The following is a 6,000-nucleotide window of genomic DNA, read 5'->3' as shown; positions in this document are numbered from 1 at the left end:
TATGCACAAACAACAACTTTCTGTAGTGAATCGGTGCATTAAGTAGGTGCCTTTACAATTATTATTACCGTGTATATAGGTACATTTATGGCAGCACTATTGGTGGAGTTCGTGTGCATAATATAATACAAAATGTATACCTATATGTATGATGTGCATACGCTTTACATTGTACCTACCGTTATATTATTATGTAGATACGATGGTGGTGCGCATTATATTATAGAATATTGCATATTATAATAAATTAAATCGCGGTTATATTGTACAGTGTTTGCCGTGTGATAAACGAACTTGTATACAATAACATATTTATAGGTACATAGACTATGCGAATACTATTCCGAGCTCGATGACGTGCTCGCAGATGATGAAAATCGCGTGGCGTTGACTTGGCTAAGAGATCTATTTAGGTAAGTACGTCATATCCTCCGTTCGACTATCAACCCGTTTCGATCTAACCAATGAATGATTTATTTTTTATTGACATTTTTACACTATACTCGCATTTGCCATTTGGGTGTTCATATAATCATATGCTGTGTTGCAATGTCGTATTGACAATTACAAATCCATCGATACGATAATCAATATTATATACATTAGTTATTACGACCGTATATTGCGATTTACGACACTTATATAATAATAAATACCGTAATTTATTATAATATTGCTGCGAACGAATTACAGCGTATTCACAATAGACATCGAGTACCTTAAAGATTATTTCGTTTTCTATGACTATTATTATTTAATATTATTATTCTAAATAAAGTCACAATAATCATAATATTTCAACAAATATATCGAGGGTGAATAATTATTAGCTTATATACATTGTATAGTACCTAAGTAAGACAGTTAACTTTTATAAAATGTCCATCATAATATGATATTGAGCGATATAAGCTGCTTATAGTATCCTTTCCCTCAAGAACAAGGGTAAATCGGTATTATAATTGGTACTCGTTTTAACGTGCAATACATCGATCTACTATGCACAAATCAAAACTTAAAGAAGTATTGACAAACACTAAAACACGAATGCAGATAAAAATAACAAACAATATATTATGTGTCATTTAGATGTAAAAAAAAAAAAAAAAATTATGCTAAACATAGTACTCAATCCTGCAGCAAACATATTTTTTACGGACACAGATTTAAATGGTAAATGTCACAATGTATAACAAGTAACCTATCATTTTTTTTTAAATTATGGAACTGGTATTGTTTTGATATCATAATATTATGGCATATCAATAAACCAAGCAACTCAATGAACAAACAGATCCAAATACACGAATGTTGATTGGTATCATCGTTGTCATGATATTACGTGTATAAGGATAGTTGAACATTATTCATCAACCAGTTGAAACCAACAATGATAATAATTTGTAAGATTTAAAAAACGATAATGATTTAGTCGCAAAAACCTACGGAAATCGAGTACATGGGCCCATGTGGCGTTTGAACTCACAACTCTAGTATAGTAGAACTAAGGATGTTTATTGTTCCAAACCGAAACACTTAAATCCTTATGCCTGTAATTATTAAAAATGAAGTCAAAGTTTGAACAATTATTCTTAGTGCATGATGAATGAAGAACGTATAAATCTTTAAATCAAAACCGCTATATTATAAGAATGATGAGGAACCTTGTAATAAATTAACAAGAATTTTACACAACAAAAAACATTTTATTCTCATTTATAGAAAAAAATTTGTTTTTTACGAAAGTGGAAATTGGTTAATATCATTTGATAGAAAATAGGACCGTTCAAAAGTACATTAATTTGATCAAAACGTTTAACGATGGTGATGTTTTTGTTATCAGAAAAATATTATATGTCTTTTGCTTTACTGTAATATAATATATAGTTGTATGTTGTAGGTATTAAAAAAAAAAATCATTAGTTAGATCTTAGATACCAATTTTTTTACCGACCGTAGTTCAAATTTTCTCAGAATCTAAAAATAATTTTAATTTACGGATTAGTGGTACATAGAATTTTATTTTGGCGGAAACTGAAATTGGCCAATATTTCATTTGGTGGAAAATTGAAAGGTTTATTTATTTAGTGGAAACATGTTATGACCGTGATATTATTGCTATCAGAAAACAATATGCCTTCTGTTTTCTATAACGTTTTGTTCGTTTCATATCTATAATCTGAACATACACCGACTCCATTATTATTGTTATTGGAGGGTCATTATATTTGTTGTGTTCCAAAAGGGCTGCTTCCGGTGAGATAATGTCTATAGAGATACAATCGCCGATGTTTTATTGTCGCAAAATCACATAATGCAATAATAATAAATAACCATCAACGTTGGATTCTGTATCGACACTTGCCTCTGTATTATAATATACTCAGCGTTATGAATACATAGGGCCCGGAAGTTCGTGCACTAAAAATTAGGTATTTATTCCAAAATAATGTGTTCGTGAAAAAAAATTGTATAGAAACATATTATTGTGTTGTGTACAATATAGTATTACAATAATCATTATATTATGGTAAACAATGTTCTACAATCCAAGTATTAGTGGCAGATTTAGACATTTTTGAACTATTAAGAGAACGTCGTACTCACATAATATTATGTTGTATTTATCTTATACTAACGCATAATATAACAAAATGTTCGTCCAGCAGTTTTAATTTTATGTTGTTACTTGTTAGCTTAAATATAAGTGTGAATTGACCATTATTAAACTTAAATGTAAGAACATTATCTGTACTCTCTTGTTGGTTTTTTATGATACTTTAATTTTTAAGTGAATTATGAGCATTTTCAAATATTGAATATGTAGAACATATACTCATAATAACTCACTTGAAAATAAAAAAAAACTTAAAACCAAAGAGAGAATAAAGAAAAAAGCAATATTTTTACATTTAAGTTTAAAAATGGTCCATTCACTCTAATATTTAAGCTAACAACACAACATTTGAACTTCTGGAGGCTGGACGTACATTTTGATATTTAATGTGTTGGACCTATATGTATGACGTAGACAACACAGCGAAATACGACGCTCTCTTAATTTAAAACTTAAAACACGCGGAAATTCAATAACTTTTGGATTATACATAATAATACGATATATGATATAATATATTATAACAGTAATAATAACTCAATAAATATAAACAAATAAGTAATAATAAAGTATAGAGATTACTGATTAGTGATTATATTATTGTATTTATAATTTATGTATATACTTTATGTTTCTGCGGCAACGACATATTTTGCAATTAGAATCATACTATTGTTAGTATTCTTATGGTATATGACATTGGCACTTTAGTATTTGTATAATTTACTAAACCTAACAACATGTACATAAATATTGTATTACCTATATACCCATTACCCATTTACTAATTGTATTTGTATTACAGTACAAAATACCCGATGCCGAGTTCAATCTACAGAGAATGGCCTTATAAATTATAATACTTGATTGTTATAATTATTTTAATTTATATATATGTACATATAATATTCATGGTTTTTCTTGAATATACCTTAATGGTACAATAAATGAATCATAGTTTTTACCATATTACAAACAATAAGCAATATTGTAGATCAAAAACAAAGGACGTAATGTATTTGCCTCAAATATTGAAATACGTTATCTTATTTAATTGAGGGATGATGCGATTTCATTAGAGTATGACCAGGTGTAATGGGATTATTATTTTTTTTTTTTCTATAAAAGTGAAAAAATTAATTTCAATTGCATGTATTGTATTTATATAGTAACTTCATGCAGTTTGTCTTTTTTTCAAGGTAGGTATACAGTTAATTTACAGTTTAATGTTTTAAATTTCTAACACAATTCTATTGGTTGACGCTATACAACACGTAGGCACAGCAATCTTCTGACTCTATTATTAGGATTATATTACAGTGTTATCTAGATTTACAACGGTTTCGGTGGCGACACTAAACGCTCAGTCGTCTGAATGTCTAAAATCTGTCACGAACAGTGCGGAGACTAGAAACGTTGACAAAAATACGAAAGTGCCACAGTGCAAGGTAAAAATGTGTATACTGCAGTACGTTCATTATTTAATATTAATATTTATTGTACAACTGTTAAATGTAAAATTAAGTCGTTATTCAAATGTTTTTGTAGGTAGTTGAAAATATCTTAAGCAATTCAGTTAGACTACTTTAAAATCTTTACAACAATTATTAAATTACGATAAAATATCCAGTGTAATGTTAAAAAAATATATTTTAGTAGTACTATATATTATTACGGTATATATTTGCGTTAAGATCCAGGTTTCTAAATCGTTTTTCTTGAATACTACCTAGTCATATTATTCTAGTTCTTTATATGTTTAATATTTATGTATGTTATTTTTATTTAGCATAAATAAATTAGCACTCAGTTTTAAAATGAATTTTAATATTTGCTTTTGGACTAACCTAACCTCGTACTTACGCCTTTGCATTTTGCTAAAAATATGCAAGTAATATGGTTAATAAAGCGAATGAGTCAATTTTGGCTATATTTTGATTATTAAGCTCTTAAATATTAGAACTATTTTATGCTATCTTGTAGAATATAATGTTTATACAATGTAATTTTCACGAGTGAAGTATAATTATTGTTATACTATTTTTGTATAATATTAATAAATTAGGTATAGTATAGCTGAGATGTCTGAATGAAAAATCAATCGGCTAGAGTCAATACAGAAACGAAATATTGAATTTTGATCTTTTTCCGTGAATCATTTACTTTATAATAAATTATATTTATAAAAAAAAATAACCTTTTGAAATTGTTGATCAACCAATAATTATTAATCTAATATGTATATTATACCTAAATATGAATGAGCTGGCTTGATACCTTATGAAACATGTAATTTTAGGTAATTAGGTTTATTAAAAACAGTATGATAAATGGGTTGCCTACTATAAAGAATATTTATATCATAATTCTCACAATAATACATAATATTATTATTTAGGTAAATTTTGATGGTACAATTACAGTAGTAGACTTATTTTAGTCAATAACTTATTATGTAACACGAAAATAATTGAATAAAGGAAATAATGAATATTACTGGAGTACTGCAGAAAAAATATTTTACAATTTACATAGTGTATGAACGTATCTACCGTAGGGATAAAAATCAACATACAAACATTTTAATGGAATTCGTATACCTATTATAATCTCTAACTCACTAAACAGGTAACAAAAATAATGTCATAAAATACAGACCAATATCTAAATTATCAATTATACCGGAAGTTTTCGAAGCTATCATTTCTAAAAAAATTTCCAATTTACAATAGTATAAGTTTATCTCAGCATTGATTCTTACCTAAACACTCTATGTATACAATTTTATGAGTTTATCAAAATTTGCATATCAATAGTCTAGATTGTGGTTATTAGGTTGATTTAATATTATACACCGATTTTCAAAAAGCTTTTGATAAAGTTAATCATTCATTATTATTTCTTAAATTAAAGTCTTTTGGATTTGATGGACACTTTCTAAATTGGTTACTCTCTTATCTTTGTAATATAACTCAATTATTTAAAATATCATTTCACAAGTCTAATGAATATTCAGTTACCTTGGAAGTTTCACAAGGATCTCATTTAGGTCCACTTCTTTTCTTAATTTTTATTATTGATCTTCCTCTTATTTTAGATAGTTCAGTGAATATTTTGATTTTTGCTGATGATGTTAAAATGTACGATCAAATTAAAAACGTGGGAGACCTTAATTCGTTGTAATCTAATTTAAATAAGCTTGTGATATGGAGTAAAAATCTACTTACCCCTGAATTATGATAAATGTAAAATTATTACTTTTTCACCCAGCAAAAGTCCTATATTTAACAATTTTCAAATTGATAACTATCCTCTTGAATGATGTTATTCTATTACTGGTTTAGGTATTTGTTTTGAATTTGATCTGTCTTTCAAAATTAATC

The sequence above is a fragment of the Myzus persicae genome, unplaced genomic scaffold (assembly GCF_001856785.1).
Source record: "Myzus persicae strain clone G006 unplaced genomic scaffold, MPER_G0061.0, whole genome shotgun sequence".
NCBI classification, from domain to species: domain Eukaryota; kingdom Metazoa; phylum Arthropoda; class Insecta; order Hemiptera; family Aphididae; genus Myzus; species Myzus persicae.
Note: the sequence above shows the minus strand (reverse complement) of the source record.